The 21,909-nt window shown below is 43.2% G+C and overlaps 1 protein-coding gene across 3 annotated transcripts in view; it reads left to right on the forward strand.

Moving 5' to 3' along the window:
• The window catches only part of glra2 (glycine receptor, alpha 2), a 180,157-nt gene that overhangs the window by 142,304 nt on the left and 15,944 nt on the right, over positions 1–21,909 (forward strand). The window lies entirely within an intron of this gene.

The following is a 21,909-nucleotide window of genomic DNA, read 5'->3' on the forward strand; positions in this document are numbered from 1 at the left end:
AGGTTTAAGTCCAACCGATTTATTTGATAGTAAACTCACTAGCTTTCGAGAGGATTCCCTCTTCTTCAGGTGAATGGAGAGTTCTGGCCTCAGACAGAGCATATAAAGCACAGTCAGTTTACAGATTACTGATTAGAATGCGAATCAGTAATTAGAATGGCCTAATTAGTAATGGCTAATTAGTAATTAGCCGCCTCGGAGAATGCCTACCTTCGGGTAAGCATTCTCCAAGGCAGCCTTCACGACACACGACAGCGCAGAGTCGCTGAGCAGAGACTGATAGCCAAGTTCCGCACACGTGAGGACGGTCTCAACAGGGATCTTGGGTTCATGTCGCACTATCTGTAACCCCCGTGACTTGCCTGGGTTTGCAAAACCTCACTTACTGTACTGTCTGGAGACAATACACATCTCTGTAACCTGTGATCAGTGCTCCTTCCACTCACATTGTCGGCCACTTTAGGTCTTGAACAGCAGGTTAGGTGTAAGGATTCGCATTCTAATCAGTAATCTGTAAACTGTCTGTGCTTTATATGCTCTGTCTGAAGCCAGAACTCTCCATTCACCTGGAGAAGAGGGAATCCCCTCGAAAGCTAGTGAGTTTACTATCAATAAATTGGTTGGACTTAAACCTGGTGTTGTCAGACGTTTTACTGTGTTCAGACACAATGGCAGAACATTTGGAACTTAGCATCTTTACATTTGGCTGTTTATGAGCAGTCTTAGAAACTCAGAATGGTGTCCATAGTATAAAAACATTTTTATTCTTTCACGGGATGTGGGCTTCGCTGGATAAGCCAGTATTTTATTGCCCTTCCTTAATTGCCTTTGAGTAGATGGTGGTGCGCTGCCTTTTTGAATCACTACAGTCTGTGTGGTGTAGGTACATCCACATTGCTGTTGGGGAGGGGGTTCCAGGATTTTGACCCAGTGACACTTCTCCTCCAAGTGAAGATGTGTGGTTTGGAAGAGAACATGCCAGTGGTGCTGTTCCCATGCATCTTCTCCCCTTTATCCTCCTGGACAGCAAAGGTCACAGGTTAGGAACGTGCTGTCGAAGAATCCTTGGTGAATTGCTTATTTTTGAGTTTTCATGGGGATTGTGCTGGCATGCCATATTGATGAAGGCATTCGCACATGTTGAGATATCTTCCACCAGGTTAGGCAGCATAGTCAGCATATAATACTGATTTGACACTATCTCTGCTGTTTTGGAACTCAACTTTCCAGCCAACACCAGTTCTTAGTCAAGCACCACAGATTGAGCGTGGCATGGTGTCACAGTGGTTAGCACTTCTGCCTCACAAGTGCCAGGGACTCTTATGATTGTCTGTGTGGAGTTTGCACATTCTCCCCATGCCTGCGTGGGTTCCTCTGGGTGCTCCGGTTTCCTCCCACAGTCCAAAGATGTGCACGTTAGGTTGACTAGCCATGCTAAATTGCCCCTTAGTGTCCAAAGATGTGTAGGTGAGGGGGATTAGCCATGGTAAATGTATGAGGTTATGGGGATAGGGCCTGGGTAGGATGCTTTATCGGACAGCTGGTGCAGGCTCGATGGGCCAAATGGCCTCCTTTTGCACTGTACAGATTCTGTGATTCTCCAAATTGTAGAGAATGCATTTAGCAGTAAGAAAGACCCACCAGTGCTACTTAGAGATTTCTAACTACTTTTAAGTTACTTATCCAATGCTTTCTACTGTCTGTCATGACAAGTCTGGTGCTTTCCAGGTATTAAAGCTGCTAAAGCCTGTGGGAAATAGGGTGGAATGTGTTGAAGGGATTAGTCCTGACTTCAAACTTCTACACAAGCCATTTGCTTCCAGATTATAGGTGCAAAAGTAGGAATTCCCTTTGGAATATTCCATGACTGGGTGAATCAGCAGGGCCCAAACAGAACAGGACAAACTATCGGAAAGGGGATAGAAGAGGGGAACAAAGAGCTGTCAGCAGGAGGCCATCAGCCCCACATGCACAATGCTACCCGAACAATAAGTCAGACATCTGCCTTTCAGTAAAAATGCGCTCCCTGAAATCTGTCCCTTGCAGCAGCCAATCTCTGAGCAAGGCAAGGATTACACTGCCAGTGGCTGTGAAGAGAAGAGGAGAAATGAACTTCTATGCATCTGGCATGTTCCAGGATGGAAACATTTCCTTGTTTGCCACTTGCTGCTGCATAAGTGACATCACCAAGGCTCTCTATTCAAGGAGACCCGAGTACACTTCACTCTCTCTCTCTCTCTCTCACTATAGATTAGCAGATGCAGCGAATGTGTGGCTTTCAGAGGATTGCAGGTTTCTGATTGGTGCAGAGTGACGTTGACCTGAAAGCATGTCACTTTGCGGGTGCCACATATAAATTCTGAGATTTTCCATGTTCCACAGGAGAAAGGGTTCCACTCCCTCAATGTCAGCTGATATGTGGCAATGTGCAGGTGTTGACTTCCTGGGGCATGAAAAGAAATTCAAATTTTATTCTTATTGCTATTTTTTTGAAATGAATTTTTCTGCTGAAGCAACAAGGGATCAGTGCTGCAAGTCACACGGCCACAAGTTTGAACCTTCATTCTGGAAACTACTGCTAGTAGTTACACAAACAAAAGAACTTTTCACTTAGCGTGTGGAATCTCTTGCCTCATTATACAGACTCTTTATCATCAAAGAATGCAGAGGATGTGCGTGCGCACTGCTTCCCCAACCAGAACTATTACAAAAGAGGGAAAAATTGAAATGCCTTATACTGAAGGAGATGCTAATAGCCATGTTGTCGCTCTCCTAAAAATTAACAATGGAATTCTGGCCTGAAACACAGAATTGATTTATTGTTATGCTGTAAATAGTCATTAATATGACATAAGAACATAAGAACTAGGCCATCTGGCCCCTCCAGCCTGCTCTGCCATTCAATAAGATCATGGCTGATCTTTTTGTGGACTGAGCTCCTCTTATCCCCCTGCTCACCTTAATTCCTTCACCGTTCAAAAATGTATCTATCCTTGCCTTAAAAACATTCAATGAGGTAGCCTCAACTGTTTCACTGGGCAGGGAATTCCACAGATTCACAACCCTGTGTGTGAAGAAGTTCCTCCTCAACTCAGTCCTAAATCTGTTCCCCCTTATTTTGCGACTATGCCCCTTAGTTCTAGTTTCACCCGCTAGTGGAAACAACTTCCCTGCTTCTATTTTATCTATCCCCTTCATAATCTTATATGTTTCTATAAGATCTCCCCTCATTCTTCTGAATTACAATGAATATAGCCCCAGTCTACTCAGTCTCTTCTCATAAGCCAACCCTCTCAACTCCGAATCACCCTGGTGAATCTCCTCTGCACCCTCTCCAGTGCCAGTATATCCTTTCTCAAGTAAGGAGACAAAAACTATACACAGTATTCCAGGTGTGGCCTCACCAGCACCTTATACAGCTGCAACATAACCTCACTGTTTTTAAACTCCATCCCTCTAGCAATGAAGGACAAAATTCCATTTGCCTTCTTAATTACCTGCTGTACCTGCAAACCAACTCCTTGAAATTCCTGCACAAGGACACCCAGGTCCCTCTGCACAGCAGCATGCTGCAATTTTTTTACCATTTAAATAATAGTGCATTTTGCTGTTATTCCTACCAGAATGGATGACCTCACATTTACCAGCATAGCATTCCATCTGCCATACTGTCGCCCACTCACTTAGACTATCTATATCCCTTTGCAGACTTTGTGTTTTCTGCACATTTTGCTCTGCCACTCATCTTAGTGTCATCTGCAAATTTTGACACACTACACTTGGTCCCCAACTCCAAATTATCTATGTAAATTGTAAACAATTGCGGTCCCAACACTGACCCCTGAGGCCCACCACTAGTCACTGATCGCCAACCAGAAAAACATCCATTTACCCCGAGTCTTTGCTTTCTGTTAGTTAACCAATCCATGCTAATACATTACCCGCAACTTATGTAGCAGTCTTTAGTCCTCTCAGCAGCCCTCTCGTCACCTGTAACGTGTCACAGGTGATGAGAGGAATTAAGTGCAACAAAGGCACAAAAATGCTGGAAAATCTCAGCAGGTCTGACAGCATCTGTAGAGAGACAATAGAGCCAACATTTCGAGTCCAGATGACCCCTTGTCAGAGCTGAGAGGGAAGAGAGTCAAGATTAAGTACAGCTTGCTTGTCTCTGTAACACAGGTCAAACTTGGTATCTGGCAGTTGTCATGAGGCCTTCATTCTGCAGCAGTCTGTTTTATTGTCTGCATTTGACAAATCCATGGCTGATGGCTCTGGTGTGCAATCCACGCACAAGTATGCAACATGGACTCAATAAAAGCCATGCTGCCCTGCAAAATTGGATCACTGGGATGCTTAAACAACCCTTCCAGATATCTTGACTGATCTGCAAGAGCCATACAGTACCCAGCAGAGTGCATGCCCAGATTTGTGGTTAACTGATATCACAGCCTTTGCCATCAGCTATAATGAGACTAGCTCAGCAGCAGAAGCTGGAAGTTGAAGAGAAGAAAAGGATAAAGGAGAGTGGAAGAGGAAGGATGGGGGCAGTGTAGACATCCCCTTTCAGCTCCTGTTGTGTTGGAATAACTCATTCAACTGTGGTAGCAATAACTGCAACCCAAATTCTCCATTCACCATTAGTCCTACATCTTCTCTCCTCTCTATCATTAACTATCACTGTGTCCACTTGGTAACAATACAAAATTAAAGGTCATCACGTGACAAACATTCCAAACCAAACTAATAAATCAGACCATGCCACATTGCATACAACCATCAACTAATAGATTTGTAGTGGGGGTCTGCTGTGCGCCTTTGTCTGTGCTACTGCTCCTGAGCAGTGTTACCCCAGTGTCTGCAGTACTGCTGGGGAAAGGCTGCTGATATTCAACTGCAGAGAAGGCAGGTGACCAAGGAGGGTAATGTCAAACAGCCCTGGCCCTAGCGAGACCCGGCAACACTGCATCAGCTCAGCATAGGTGACAGAGCTCCTTGCTCTTCCACGCCTACTTGGCAGGTTGCATTTCTTGGTATCAGAATGAAGCAATGCTCGAGTTGTGGTGCAGGGAAAGGCGAAGATAAGACACACATGCTTAGGCCATGTGCAGCTTTTAAATCAGAAAGGACTGTGGAATGAGTTGGAAGTGAGAAGGAGGATGAGGTACGAGATATTGACCTGGATCTTCTGAGCATTGGATTTGTGGCTCCATTAATAAATTGCCTTGACTCAATGTCGCTGTGCATTTTCACTGGGGTCTTCCAAGGAGATGGTGACAATACGGAAATGTCACTGGACTAGTGATTCAGAAGTCCAGGCTAATGCTGTGAGGAGATGTGTTCAAATTGCATCTTGGCCTAATGGTGGCATTTCAAATCAATCAATAAAACACGGAATTGAAACCTAGTCTCAGTAATGATGGCCATGAAGTATCGTTGATTGTGAAGCTATGACTGTTTGGTTTGAGTTGCTATTAGTAAAGATTGTTGGGAGATGAATGATGTGGTGTGGTGCGTTGAGCAACGTCTGACATTGGTGGTTTGACATTCGAAGATGTACTCACTTTCCTTGACTACCTATGTCAAATTACTGAACATTTTGCTGCACTGCATCCTGGCTCTCTGGGCTGGATTCCTGGCCTTGGCTACCAAAGAGTGAGGAAGGCAAGGGGAGGTTGAAGGTTGGTGCTGGCCCAAACAGTCGATGGAGGGGTGAAGGGGTCAATGATCGGGGTGGAGGGGCCTGATGATTGGAGGAAGGAAATGAAATGCGGGCTCTGATTGGGGCTGGGAAAGGCACCCTGGGATCCCCGTGGTGGGCTAGGGGGAAGGTTTACACAGGTTATGATTGGGGCACCCTTTAAAGATGGTGCCCTGATCTCTGAAGAGCAGGGTTTTGTGTGGGGAGGTCCAGCCCCGTGTATGACAGCACGAAACACACCACCTTGATTTTTTTTGGCTAAATGCCGTAGGAATTTGAGAGAAGACCAATGTGTTTCTCTGGTTCTCTCAACAGAACCAACACATTGCCATTTTTGATGTGACTTAGCCTCCTGTTTCCTTTCTTCTTTGATTTCTTCTGGAGCATACCTTATTCTCTATAGCTTTAGTATTCTGAAGTCTATTTTCTATCACTGTTCGCTGGGTCTGATGAGCTGGTTTTCTTACGGTTTACTCCATTTTTACAGCCTTTCTCCACCTTGAACAGAACTGAGAGAGAAAGACCTTGCCCCCAGCTCCTTCACTTCCTCAATTTTAGTTCCATTCCTTTTGAACAGTTTTTCTTATAGTTAACGTTTGAAATATACCTTGAGTTGATTTCATAAATCCAAGTTGCTAAACCATGTGGCCAATTCCCCACCCCCATGTCTTGTTAGCAAGCTGTAAATTCAGTAAGCCAGTGATCTTGGCAGGCTTGGCGATGACATGCCAATACTCCAGCTCAAACCTCCTTTTTGCAAGAAGCATGTTAACATCTGCAAAGGGTCTAACGCCTGTTTAAGTCAGCTCCAGTAACACGGCGACACAGTGGTTAGTATCACTGCCACACAGCGCCGGGAAACTGAGTTTGATTCCTGGCTTGGGTCACTGTCTGTGTGGAGTTTACACGCTCTGCCCATGTCTGTGTGGGTTTCCTCTGGGTGCTCCCGTATTCTCCTATAGTCCAAAGACGTGCCGGTTAGGTGCATTGGCCATGCTAAATTGCCCCTTATGTAAGGAGGACGAGCTAAGGTAACTACAGGGTAATGGGGATAGGGTGGCATTGTGGTCAGTGCAGATCGACTGGGCTGACTAGCCTCATTCTGCACTGTAGGATTCTAAGATTTGAAAGATTGCCCAAGTCGAACATCCTTTAAGCAGCTGTGGTTTCGCTCTGTGAAATTTGTCTTTTTTAACACAGGGGGTCCAATTTCTCTCTACGTATGTCTCGACACATTTTTTAAATCCAGCGATCGTTTCTTCTGATGGACCTCTTTCTGTTTTAGAGAAATGCCTTGTGAAGAAGGAAAGCTGAAATGCCTCCTAAGCACCTCTGATTGTATCAGTGACAGAGCACAGCAACGTAGCTCACAGATCCTGCTCCCTAAGTGCACTTAAATAAAAATTCAGCAGTCCAAAGTGTACAGTAACCACTTCCTTCCCAACGTCTCTGAATGTTGCATGCCAGCATTGCTGTGTAAATGACTTCCAAAAATAGCTTTCTTATTGAAGGCCAGCATGTGAAATATTTAATCTGTAAGAAAGCCAGCGCAACAGACCCAGTGAAAGGTGATGGAGAATAGACTTCAGAGTACTGAAGCTAAATGAATAGAGAATAAGGCAAACTCCAGAAGCAATCAAGGAACACAGGAAACAAGAGGTTAAATCTTACCAAAAAATGGCAGTATGTTGGCTCCAGTGAGAAAACCAGAGAGAAAAGCTTTCCAGAGAAACACATTGGTTTTCTCTCCAGATTTTATGACATTGAGCCAAAAAAAAAGGCAGTGTGTTTCACACTGTCATTCAGAGGGTGGGACATGCAAAACCCAGTTGCTCAGAGATCAGGGAGTCATACATGTGGTTCAAAGCCACTTACTGCCATTAGAAATCATGCAATTGGCCACAGAATTTCAAATGTAACAATTCTGTAGCTTCAAGAAATTTTGATTGCTAGTTATTAGTAGCAAGCTTTAGGACTGGCATGGTGACACACAGTAGTTAACTACCTCACAATACCCTCTTCCCGGCTTGGGTCACTGTCTGTGATTCTCCCTGCGTGCGTGTGGGTTTCCTCCGGGTGCTCCGGTTTCCTCCCACAGTCCAAAGATGTGCAAGTTAGGTTCGTTGGTCATGCTAAATTGCTCCTTAGTGTCAGGGGTCTTAACAGGATGAAGACGTGGGGTTACGGGAATAGAACCTGGGTGGGATTGTTGTCAGTGCAAGTTTGAGCTGAATGGCCTCCTGTAGATTCCATGATAAACCCCTCTCCAAGTCATTCACCACACTGACTTGGAAATAATTTGGCTGTTCTTTTACCATCATTGGGTCAGAGTCCTGGAATTTCCTTCCAAACAGAACTGAGGGTATACCTACACCACATGGAATACAACGGTTCAAGACAGTAGCTCACCATCATCATCTCAAAGAAAATTAGGGATGGGCAATGAATGCTGAGCTAGCCAGTGAAGCCCACATCCCTTGGATGAATATTGTTCTAAAGATAGTAACACTTTTACAAAACTATACTTCAAAAATATTTCAGGTGACACGTGGAAGCTGGTTGGAATGCATTAAAGTACAGTTTTAGATTGAACTTTACATGCAATTACTCGTGATAGAATTTGACAGGAGATTTACCTCTGCTTGCTGGTGTCCGTAGAGACATTTTCTTAGTTAGAAATGACCTAGCAATTTATAATTCTTTTTATTGTATGAAAGTGAAATTAATTCCATTCCCAGTGCACACAAGTTGAAAAAGCAGAACCTACGTAGCGGTAAATTGAATATCACTTTAGGACTTCATTGTGTAGCCTTGTTCTTTAAGGCCATTAAAAGGAAGGATAGGAAGTTTCTTTGCTGATTAATTTGAAATATTTTTAAGTCACAGGTCAGAATTTCTGAGTTCCTCCCTCACAGAAGACAGCCTAATGTGGAGGGTTAGACATAGAATCATAGAAACCCTACAGTGTAGAAAGTGGCCATTCGGCCCATCGAGTCTGCACCGACCACAATCCCACCCACACCCTACTCCCATACCCCTTCATATTTTCCCCACTAATCCCTCTAACCTACATACCTCAGGACACTAAGGGGCAATTTTAGCACGGCCAATCCACCCAACCTGCACATCTTTGCACTGTGCGAGGAAATTGGAGCACGTGGAGGAAACCCACGCAGACACGAGGAGAATGTGCAAACTTCACACAGACAGTGACCCAAGCTGGGAATCGAACCCAGGTCCCTGGAGCTGTGAAGCAGCAGTGCCAACCGCTGTGCTACTGTGCCACCCAGCTAACCACTGTGCTACTGTGCCGCCCAATGACGCATGAAGTAAAATGAAGAATGTTTATTGCAGCAAAACAGAAGTAACACAACACTCTCCTCAGCACACAGACCAGGGGTCATTCAGTATATTAAACAGAATCTTACAGTTCAATCATAAACATTATGGTTAAGTATCTTCAACAAAATAGTTTGTCTCATTATATTACTGAAAGTTTTGCTACAAGATTAGGAGAGGGAGAAAGAAATAGGCAGTCTCAAAGAGGTTGGAGGAAGATGGCCAGGAAGTAAATGTGGGCAAAGATCGTGGCGCAATATTTTTGTGTGTCTGTCTGCATTTCACAGAGGTGTCATGTTAGCTTTTTCCGATCTTATTCTGCAAGACCTTAGAATGGAAGGAGATTTATTGAATTCCGACAGTGCAGAAGGAGGCCATTTGGCCCATTGAGTCTGCACCGACTCTCTGACAGAGCATCTTACCCAGGCCCTATCCCTGTAACCCCATGTATTTACCCTGCCAATCCCCTCATCTTTGGATACAAAGGGACAATTTAGCATAGCCTATCAATCTAACCTGTATATCTTTGGAGTGTGGGAGGAAACCAGAAGACCCGGAAAAAACCCAGATAACTAGTCAATAGGAGTCCATGTCAGACTCCTATTTATTGACTACAACACTATCAGCCTTCAACACTATTATTCCCATGAAACTCATCCCAAACTCCGTGGCCTGGGCCTCGGCACCTCCCTCTGTGACTGGATCCTGAACTTCCTAACTCACAGACTACAATCAGTAAGGATAAGGCAACAACACCTCCTCCACGAACATCCCCAACACCGGTGTCCCACAAGGCTGTGTTCTCAGCCCCCGACTCTATTCCTTGTACACCTATGACTGTGCCGCCAAATTCCTCTCCAATTCGATTTTCAAGTTTGCTGACGACATCACCGTAGTGGGTCGGATCTCAAACAGGGACGAGACAGAGTACAGGAATGAGATAGAGAATCTGGTGAACTGCTGTGGCAACAATAATCTCTCCCTCAATGTCAATACAAAGGAGATTGTTATAGAGTTCAGGAAGCATAAAGGAGAACATGCCCCTGTCTACATCAATGGGGACAAAGTAGAAAGGTTTGAGAGCTTCAAGTTTTTAGGTGTCCAGATCACCAACAACCTGTCCCGGTCCCCCCTTGCCGAACTATACTTGAGAAAGCTTACAAACGCCTCTACTTTCTCAGAAGACTTAGGAAATTTAGCATGCCAGCTATGACTCTCACCAACATTTATAGATGCACCATAGAAAGCATTCTTTCTGGTTGTATCACAGCTTGGTATGGCTCCTTCTCTGCCCACAACCACAAGGAACTACAAAAGGTCGTGACTATAGCCAATCCATCCTCCCATCTCTCCACACTTCCTGCTACCTCGGCAAAGCAGCCAACATAATTCAGGACCCCATACACCCTGGACATTCTCTCTTCCACTTTCTTCTTTTGGGGAAAAAATACGAAAGCCTGAGGTCATGTATCAGCCAACTCAAGAGCACCTTCTTCCCTGCTGCTGTCAGACTTTTGAATGGACTTACCTTGCATTAAGTTGATCTTTCTCTACACCCTAGCTATGACTGTAACACCTCATTTTGCACTCTCTCGTTTCCTTCCTACGAACGGTATGTTTTGTCTGTACAGCACGTAAGAAGCAATACTTTTCACTGAATGTTGATATACGTGACAATAATAAATCAAATCAAATCAAACCCACACAGATACAGGGAGAACATACAAACTCTATGCAGACTGTCACCAAAACCAGAATCGAACACCTGTCCTTGATGCTGTGAGGCAGCAGCGCTAACCCCCATGTCACTGTGACATCCTGTTAAAGCTTCTGTGCAATTTGAAAGTCCCTGTGCAAATTGAACCCAATATTCCAAATAAGATCTTACCAGTATAGCCTTAAAGCCTCAATGTAACCTTTACATTTTTACAATTCTGGATCTCTATCCCAATGCTCTTTTCACATTTGAATTCTTTTTCCATATTATTTTCTACATTACTATGTACAGTTCTGATCACTCTGTTGTAGAAAGGATATTAAATTAGAAAGAGTGCAGAAAAGATTCACTAGGATGCTACCGGTGACTCGATGGTTTGAGTTATATGGAGAGGCTGGATAGACTGGGAAGTATAAGAAACTCAGGGGTGATCTTATAAAGGTCTATAAAGTAATGAGGGGCATAGATCAGCTAAATAATCAACATCATTTCCCAAAGGTAGGGGAGTGTAAAACTATAGGGTATAGGTTTACGGTGAGGGGAGAGAAATAGCAAAGGGTCCAGATAGGCAATATTTTTAACACAGAGGGAGGCGAGTGTCTGGAACAAGCTGCCAGAGGTAGGAGTAGAGGCGGGTACAATTTTGTCTTTTAAAAAGCACTTAGACAGTTACATGGGTAAGATGGGTAGAGGGATATGGGCCAAACATGGGCAATTGGAACCAGCTTAGTAGTGAAGAAAAAAGGGCAGCATAGACAAATTGGGCTGAAGGGTCTGTTTCCATGTTGTAAATCTCTTTGACTATGACTCTATTATGAGTTTATTATAATTCCTGCATTCCTTGGAAAACCCATGCCTGAGGTAATTCTCGTCCCTTCATTGTCCACCTGTATATTGGAAGAATGTGGTTCATTCTTCCAATATACAATACTTTGCCAAGATAAATTTTAATTTTCTTTAGATTGCATTGGAAGGAGACCACGGGACCTATTGTGCAGGGCTGTCTCTTTGCAAGAACAATTCTTCCCATTCTTAACATATATGACAACTAGACCAAAGCATCTTCTGTCTTTTAATTTATCAAGTACTTTCACCTTATTAATTTTAATGTAATGATATTAGTTGAGCATAGTAATTGGATACCAAATGTATTTTCAATGCTGATGAACATGTCTAGAAAATAATCATTAAGTAATTCAACTATTATCTCTTTATCTTCAATTAAGCCACTATATTTATCTTTTAAAATTAACTTTCTCCCCGAGCACTCTTGTACTAAAAAGTCCTTTTATGGTTAATACAGTTTGCTACTGTCTCTTCTCTACCCCCCTCAATGCTGATTAAAACCCATACTAATATAATTTCAAATTATTGCAAAACCCATGTTATCTCTGTGGGTTATATAAAGTATGTTTGTCTCCCTAACTTTCATTATATTTTTCACTGGTGTATACTTGCCTTGTACATTTAATATTATGGTTTTAAACATTTTCCATTTATTCCATTATCATGACCGATCTATAGCATGAGTGCGTTGAAATTTGTTCATGCAAGTTCGGCTGGTTTTGTTTTTATACGCCCCTCGGTGGTGTTGAATGGTCACAAGTTATGGTCACTCTGCCTGAAAAGTTCTGTGTCTAAATTGAAGATGTTATGCTGATGGTGTGCAAAACCCTTTTCTGGATGTGAGTTCCCACTACTGGGATCTTGACATGTTTATCTCTAACAAATGTCTTGTACTGCATTTATGGGTGGCATGGTGGCAATTGGTTAGCACTGCCGACTCATAGTGCCAGGGACCAGGTTCGATTCCCAGCTTGAGTCACTGTCTGTGTGGAGTTTACACTTTCTCCCCATGTCTGCATGGGTTTCTTCCGGGAGCTCCGCTTTCCTCCCACAGTCTGAAAGATGTGCTGGTTGGGTGCACTGTTACGCTAAATTCTCCCTCAGTGCACCCGAACACATGCTGGAGTGTGGCGAGTCAGGGATTTTCACAGTAACTTCATTGCAGTGTTAATGTAAGCCTACTTGTGACTAATTGAACTTTAAAAGTACTTTGAGTGTACGTGTTTGGTTGAGTCAATTAGGCCCACGTGTTTGTTTGTGATCTTCTCAATTATACCACCGTGCCACCATGCCATCCATGCTTACTGCGGCGAGAAACGCAATTACTTTTAGTTTTAAATTAGTTTTGTCAGGAAGAGGCCACGCGCTGAATTTTAGGATCCCCACCCCACTTGCCTGTGCCTGTCAGCTTATCGACACATAATTATAAGTTCATGTCATGGCATCTCAATTTCAAAGGGCTGCCTGTGGTCTCAGCAATGGCCGCTACTCCCATTGACCCTGCTTGGGCAAGAGAGTGGCTGGCACTCTCCAATGATCAAAGGCTCACCACTAACTTTCACACTGAGATCCACCTACTGCCCTGTGTAAAATTCAGCCCCGTGAGACTGAATGTGAAATATCCCTGGAAGGTTCCTGATTTTACATGGCATTATATTGTTAGTGTCTCCATTGAGTCATGATCACACAGTAAAAAAGTGATAGCGTACATAATCACTGTAAAACTCACCAGTTGATGGCATTCTAGTTCAGGTGAGGAAGGTAGGTTACCTGTAGCAATGGTTGTTCAAATGTGCAAATAAAATGGATCAATGCGCAAGGTAAAATAGTTTGTAATCTCTGATCCTTAAAATAGTTGATGCTGTCCCATAACGTTAATATTTATATTGGGGCTTCTGAACTGTCAAATAAAATTTCAAAGGCAGAAATTTGGCTTTGGTTTTAAAATACTTAAATTCCAAGCTATCCGATATGGAATCTGAAAGCCAAAATTCACCCAAATTTTCAGTTGTGAAGCAATTAATAATACCCAAAACAAATGTGGAATTTTAATCAGACGGCTTCCTTCAAGCTCAGATGATGCCAGGATATGTATCTGTTGAGGCTCGAGGCTTTCAGTAAAGAAGACGCTGATATTTGTAACAAAAAGATTTCTTCCAACTGCCACATATGATACAAAAATTTCCTCCAGTTGCTATGTGGAACAATAAGATTTTCCCAGTTGCTATGTGGAATAAGAAGATTTCTCCTGTTGTTACGTGGAATAGGAAGATTTTCCCTGGTTGCTATGTGGAACAGATTTCCCCTGTTGCTATTCGGAATAGGAAGATTTCCCCTGTTGCTATGTGGAATAAGAATTCCTCGAGTTGTCATGTGCGTCAGGATGATTTCCCCCGTTGCTATGTGGAACTGGAAGACTTCCCCTGTTGCTATGTGAAACTGGAAGATTTCCCCTGATTGCTATGTGGAACAGGAAGAATTCTCCTGGTTGCTATGTGGAACTGGAAGATTTTTCCAGGTTGCTATTTGGAACAGGAAAAATTCCTTGAATTGTCTTGTGCACCGGGATGATTTCGTCTCATTTGCTATGTGGAACAAGATGATTTCTCTTGGGTTGCTGTGACAGCTCTGTATTTCTCACAAACTCATTTATGATTTCACTACCAACCGACAGAAATCCTGAACCATTTGATTGAGGTACCATCATGAAAATAATACTTTCTCCACTGGTGTTTTAAAAGAGCAGCAGGAACACTGTTCTAGATTCTTCCACGTCTTCCTCATGAAATTTTCCATCGCTTTTTAAGTTCAATTAGCAAGCTTCTCTGTCTGCTTTCTCTGCTCTAATGAATTCAGAGCTGTTATAGCTAGCTTCAGGTTTGTTCTCTGATTGCAAGAACGATGAAAGTAATCAGACTTAGTCTCGGGGGATTCGCTCATCTCTTCTAACTGCTCTTGGTGAAGGGAAAGGGATTGCTTTGCTCACTTTCCGAACTGGATAGTCAGTTAAAGCAATAATGCCCAGCTGTCAAGCGAGGGAAGGGAAATATCATTCCCCCCAGGGAGTCTGTTAAAATAGGTGTTCACTTAATAAGGAGGAGAAATGTTAATGTTACTACTGCAGCTGGAAGCTATTTATGGTTTTGTCATGGAACTCGAAGGGAAACATTGTTCTCTCAAGGGAATTTTCAAGGAGCATTGTTGAGAAAATTGTATCACTTTCCTCCACATAATCGGTGGCTGTTTTTAGTCTCACTTCTGTTATAATTGGACATGGGCACTTTGTTTAAAGCACACAAGGAACATGTTTCAGGAATTTTAACACAGTCAACAGTTGTTGACTCCCATTGTACATTTAAAAAAAAAACTCTGATGTCTAACTGTTGGTTTAAATATGAGCCAGGAACTTAGGGTTTGCATTAGATAAGCAGCCTGATTGAATTCTTTGATTTGATTTATTATTGTCACATGTATTGGGATACAGTGAAAAGTATTGTTTCTTGTGTGCTATGCAGACAAAGCATGCCATTCATAGATTATCTAGGGGAGAAGGAAGGGAGAGGATGCGGAATGTAGTGTGACGGTTATAGTTAGGATGTAGAGAAAGACCAGCTTAAAACAAGGCAGGTCCATTCAAAAGACCGATAGCAGCAATAAGAAACTGCTCTTGAGTTGGTTGGTATGTGATCTCAAACTTTTGTATCTTTTTCCCAACGGAAGTAGATGGAAGAGCATATGTCCGGTGTGTGTGAGGTCCGTGATTATACTGGCTGCTTTTCTGAGGCAGTGGGAAGTGTAGACGGAGTCAATGGTTGGGAGGCTGGTTTGTGTGCTGGATATGACGTGGAGATGCTGGCATCGGACTGGGGTGGGCACAACACCAGGTTAAAGTCTAACAGGTTTATTTGGTATCACGAGCTTTCAGAGTGCTGCGCCTTCATTAGCGCAGATATAGGCACAGACACAATTGCAAGATAATGGTTGGAATGCAAGTCTTTACTGGTATAGACAATGCAAGTGGAGAGAGGGATAATAACAGGTTAAAGAGGTGTGAATTTTCTTAAGCCAGGGTAGTTAGTAAAATTTTGCAAGCCCAGGCCAAATGGTGGGGGTTACACATAGTGTGACATGAACCCAAGATCCTGGTTGTGGCCATCCTTGTGTGTGGAACTTGGCCATCAGTTTCTGCTCGGTGATTCTGCATTGTTGTGTGTCTCAAAGGCCGCCTTGGAGGGCGCTCACCCAAAGATCAGAGGCTGAATACCCTTGACTACTGAAGTGTTCCCCGACAGGAAGGGAACACACTTCCGCCTGGTGATTGTCGAGCGGTATCCATTCACCCGTTGTCGTAACACCTGCATAGTCTCACTGATATACCATGCCTCGGGACATACATTCCTGCAGCATAACAGGTAGACAACATTGGCCGAGTTGCAAGAGTATGTACCGTATATCAGATGTAGGCTGAACGGTTGCACGCTACAGAATTAAACAATACTGCAACCAGCAGATGAGATGGAAGCTCTGCAGTCCAACAATTTCCAATCATGAATAACGCTAGCTATTTAGAAGACTAACTAGAGATGGTGGGTTCACAAGGATTCCCCCTCCTCAATGACGAGGAATACAGTTTATTTTTTGTTTACTTTATTCTAATCCAATCAAGTCAAATTAAAGCCAATTCAGAGTCCCAACAAGTTGAGACATTCTCGATCCAAGCGGACAAGACAGAGCTCTCACCTCCTGTTTTGGGCTTGATCTACATGATCCAAGCTGATTGGATTAGGCATAGCTCCTCCTCCAAGGCTTGATCTCATTTGTATCCTAGCCAAAAGGCCAAGATGGCGCTTTTAAAAATTGCTTCAAATGAAGCTAAAATGTAATCTAATGACTTCAGCCAAGTGCAGCATGTCGATACTACACTTGATCTCAGCCAAAAGACCGGGAAAGAATGAAGAATATATCTGGTGAGGAACACTCTCGCCAATGCAAAAGGCTAGGCATGAAGCATTTGCACCAGTCTTCAGTGGCTGTTATATCTCAGCCTCCTCCTCCTGATCCTCCAATTTTACTGATGCTAGGCTTCAGATAATCTGATGCTCTCCACATGGATACATTTCATGGGCACAACAAAGGCAACGTGGGCCCTGACAACATACTGAAAATTTGTACTCTTTGCATCCCAGTCAAATTGTTCCAGTTAGAGAATAGGCATCTACTAACAATTTTGTTTGCCCAGTTTTGTTCACAAAAAGCAGGACAATTCCAACAGAGGCAACTAACCCCTGGGCAGCCTATTCTCAATCATCAACAAAGTAGCAGAACATGTGATCAGCAGAGCTATCAACCAGCACTTACTCAGTAACAATCTACTCGCCTATGCTCAGTTTTGGTTCCACAGGGACCATCCGGCTCCTGATTTCATTATAGTATCGGTGCATGCAACCCCAACTCTTTTTAGTTCTTTCATAGGTTGTGGGCGTTGCTGGCTAGGTCAGCATTCATTGCCTATCCCTAGTTGCCCTTGAGAAGGTGGTGGTGAACTGCTGCAATCCACTAGTAATGCAGGTACACCGCAGTGCTGTTAGGAAGGGAGTTCCAGGATTATGATCCAACAGCAGTGAAAGAACGGTGATTTCAATTCCAAGTCAGGATGTGAGAGAGACTTGGAGGGAAACATGCAGGGGTGGAGCTCCCGTGGCCAGGATTTTCTAGTCCTGCTAGAAGTGGGCATCAACATGGGCAGGTTGGGAAAATTTGAAGAGCTTTGTAAAGTCAATTGACGTTTGGTCGCTCTCCAAATTTTCCTGTCCTGCCCACAATGATGCTTGCTGCAGGCAGAATTGGAAAACCCGACCTCGTGTGTCTGATGCCCTTGCCCTTGTAGATGGTAAAAGTCATGGGTTTGGATATAACTATTGAATGATCCTTAGTGAGTTCCTGCAGTGCATCTTGTAGATATACATACTTTGCTTTGGTGGTGGAGGGAATGGATGTTTTCAGCTGGTGGGATAAGTGCCAATCACATGGACTGTTTTTCCCAGGAAGGTGTCAAGTTTCTTGAGTGTTGCTGGAGCTACACTCATCCAGGCAAGTGGAGAACATTCCACTTGTGCCTTTTAGATGGTGGACAGGCCTAGGAGAGTCAGGAGGTGAGTTACTGCAAGACTCCTACTCTCTGGCCTGTCTTGCAGTTATAGTATTTATATGGCTAGTTGAGTTCAGTTTCTGGTGAGTAATAATCCCAGGATGTTGATAGTGGGGATTCATTGATGATAATGCCTTTGAATGGCATGGGGAGATGATTAGATTTTCTTTTGTTAGAAATGGTCATTGCCTGATGCTTGTGGAGCACAACTTGTGGACAAGATCCAGATAATGTCCAGGTCTTGCTGCATTTGGATGTGACCTGATTCAGGATCTAATCGCAAATGATGCTGAACATGGTGCAATCATCAATAAACGTCCCCTTTATTGACCTTACAATGGAAGGAAGATCATTGATGAAGCAGCTGAAGGTAGTTGGGCCTAAGACACTACCTTGGGGCACTCCTGCAGCAATGTGGGACTAGGACTGGGACTGAGATGATTATTTTCTATCTTCTTTCATGCTCAGCGTGATTCTGACCAGTGGATGGTTTACCCCGATTCCCATTGACTTCAATTTTGCCAGGCCTTTTTGAGGCTACACTTGGTCAAATGCTGCCTTGAAGTTAAGGGCAGTAATTCTCACTCTCTTGAGTTCAACTCTTTTGTCCATTTTTAGACCAAGGTTGTGATGAGGTCAGGAGCCAAGTGGCCCTGACAGAACCCAAACTGAGTGTCAGTGAGCAGGTTAATATATTTAATGCCATTTGGTAGCACTGTTGATAACACCTTCCAGCACTGTGCTGATAATTGAGCAGAAGCTGATGGGACATTGAATGTGTCCTGTCTTTTATGGACAGGACGTACCTGAGAAATTTTTCACATTATTGGTTTAATTTAGTCTATTTATTGGTGTCGCAAGGAGGCTTACACTGCAATGAAGTTACTGTGAAAACCCCTGAGTCACCACACTGCTGTACCTGTTTGAGTACACTGAGGGAGAATTTAGCATGGCCAACACACCTAACCAGCCCGTGTTTCAGACTGTGGGAGGAAACCCGTGCGCCTGGAGGAAACCCATGCAGACATGGGGAAACTCCAATCCAGGAATCGAACGTGGGTCCGTGGTGCTGTGAGGCAGCAGTGCTAACCACTGTGCCATTGTGTTGTGGAGCAAATGCCAGTGTTATCGACGTAGTGGAACAACTGGGCTAAGAGCACAGCTAGTAATGGAGCATAAGTCTTCAGTCCAATTGCCAGGATGTTGTCAATAAAACCAAACTGTCTTTGAATAATTCTAAAGGTAGGCTCTCAAAACTGAGTTTGTGTGTGAAGAATCGGAAGAGGAATTTCGCCAACCGCATGGAAAAGATTCTTTGTACCATTTCTCCAGGTGATTTTATCTGGTCTTCTGCTGGAGTTACGGTCGATGATTCAGAGAATCGTCATCGAAATGCCAGATGTTCAGCTGTATTATGGGCTATTAAAATCTCCCACTGTAAATATTGGCTCATTTGTATATCAGGTGATATTGTTAGTAGCTTTTCACAGTTGGTTAATAATCATCTACAGAAATACATAAGATTACGTTAGAGGTATAGCATAGAAACAGCCTATTCAGCCCCAGTCATTCCAACAACAACTTGCTACATAGCACCTTTAACATAATGAAATGTACTACAAAGGAGTGTCATTAAGAAAACTATGACACCAAGCCACAAAGAAGATCTTCGGGTAGATGACAAGTAACTATTTCACAATACTAGGTTTTGGGTGTCTTAAAGGAGGAACGGGAGACTGACAAGCGGGGAAGTGTAGGGAGAGAATGCCAGAGTTTAAGACCCAGGCAACTGAAGGTACAACCACCGATGAAGTAATCATAGAGAAGGCCATTTGTTCATTGGGAATCCAACCCAACTAGTCCCACTTTGCTGCCTTTTCCTCAGAATACTGCAAATCTTTCCTCTTCCGATGATTACCCGATTCCCCTTTGGAAGCTGCGATTTGGTGGCAGTCACATTTTCAGGCACTGCATTCCGGATCAGAACAACTCATTGTGAGAAAACATTCCTGTTGTCAATCACCATACATCGGCATGTTTGACTTTTCCACTAATGGGAACAGTTTCCCCTTATCTGCTCTGTCCAGACTCTTCATGATTATGAACATTTTGAACAAATTTCCTCCCAGCCTTCCCATCTGTCAGGAGAAGAACTCCAGCTTGCCTGGTCTGTCCTTGTAACCCATGTCTTTCATACCAGATAGCATTTTTAGAAAATCTTTTCTCCATTGCCTCACTGAAGTTTGCTGTCCAGAAATGGGGACACAATTCCAGTGCTGCCATAATTACTGTTTCGGAACGGTTCATCCCAACTTCCTTCCTTTTGTACTCTCTATTTGTATTTATAAAGCCCAGGATACCAAATGCTAGTTTCTCAACCTGCTCTGGGATCATCAAAAATGTGTGCATATATACTTCAAGGACCCCTTTTATAGTTGTATCCATCATTTTATTGTGGCTTTCCCTGTTTCTCCTAACCAAATAAGTCTAATTTCTCAGGACTCTGCAGTCCTGTGTCCACCTTTTTCCCTTCCTGAGTATGTTCCCTTGAAATTTATCACTATTTTCTTTACCATTTCCAATACTTCCAAAGTTTGTGTTGTTGCAAATTTTGAAATTGCGCCTGCACACCCAAGGCTAGGTCATTAATATAAATCAGCAGTGGTTCCCTGGGGAACCCTGTTGTATACCAGTCCAACATTTAATAATCATTCACCAATCCATTCAATTTCCTGTCACTCATCCAGCTTCACATCCCTAATACCACTGTCCTTTTTATCCCATGAGTTTGAGCTCTAGAAACATAAAAAATAGGAGCCAGAGGAGGCTATTTGGCCCCTCAAGCCTGCTGCATCATCCATTCTTTACTCAGAGGGTAGTAAGGGTGTGGGATGCCCTGCCTGCAGCAGTTGTAGACTCGCCAACTTTAAGGGCGTTCAAATGGTCAGTGGATAGGCATATGGACGACATTGGAAATAGTTTAGGTTAGAGGGTCATTAGATTGGTTCCACTGGTCGGCGCAACATCGAGGGCCGAAGGGCCTGTACTGCGCTGTAATGTTCTATGTTCTATTATACTCATGTTTGATCATCCAACTCTGCTTTTCTCTCATATCTAAAAATTCCTGCTTTCCTCCCATGTCCTTTGATCTCTTTAGTCCCAAGAGTTGTATCTAACTCCTTCTTGCAAGCATCCAATGTTTTGGCCTCAATGACTTTTTGTGTTAATGAACTCCACAGACTCACCACTCTCTCGGTGAAGAAAATTCTCATCACAGTCCAAAATGGTTTACCCCAAATCCTTAGACTGTGGCCCCTCTTTCTAGACACCCCCACCATTTGGAACATCCTTTTTGTATCTACCCTGTCTAATCCTTTTAGAATTATGTAATTTTCTATGACATCCTCCTTCATTCTTCTAAACTCCTGTGAATAGAATCCTGATCGACTCAATCTCAAGAATCAGTCTGGTAAATCCTCCCCCTCACACTAGCATATGAATCCTGTTTGCCTTAGATGTTATCTACTGAATTGCACTGTCAGTTAAGTTGTGAGGTTCTTCATCAAGGCATTATTAAATTGGTTTCAGCATTCATTTACCAACAGAAATAAAGGAATGATGAGCGATCAGAAATCATTGTCTCCAAGAGATGTCCTCTCCAGAATTTGCCAGGAAACTCTATTGGGATCTTTACTCTTCCTGACATGCATAATTGGTCTTCCCGGCAAGTTTCAAAAACAAGGTGCAGTATTTGTAGTGTGGTTTACCCATTAGGGAAAAGTCAAGATCATGTAAATTCACTGCAAGATGATCTTGTGGAATTACAAACATGGCAGGAGTAACGGCAGATGACATTCATTGCCTAAAAATGCTGTGTCACGTAATTACCAACAGCAAAGATCCACCAACTGGTAGCTTTAACTTCTGCAATTGAATTCTCAAGCATACCCGGGCATTCAACTTAATTTTCTTTGGGGATTCCACATTCAGCAGATAATATCCAAAGTGAATAGCATTCTTGATTTTTGAGAAGGAATATTCGATATTGCAACAAAAATATTAGAATTATAGCTCACCGGTCCTGGATAATGCAAATGGTGTGTGTGTGATCCTTATATGGTAATAAATGAGATTGAAGCAAGCCAAATACAATTCTCA

Source organism: Carcharhinus amblyrhynchos, chromosome 15, assembly GCF_965287045.1.
Source record: "Carcharhinus amblyrhynchos chromosome 15, sCarAmb.v2.hapA, whole genome shotgun sequence".
NCBI classification, from domain to species: Eukaryota; Metazoa; Chordata; class Chondrichthyes; order Carcharhiniformes; family Carcharhinidae; genus Carcharhinus; species Carcharhinus amblyrhynchos.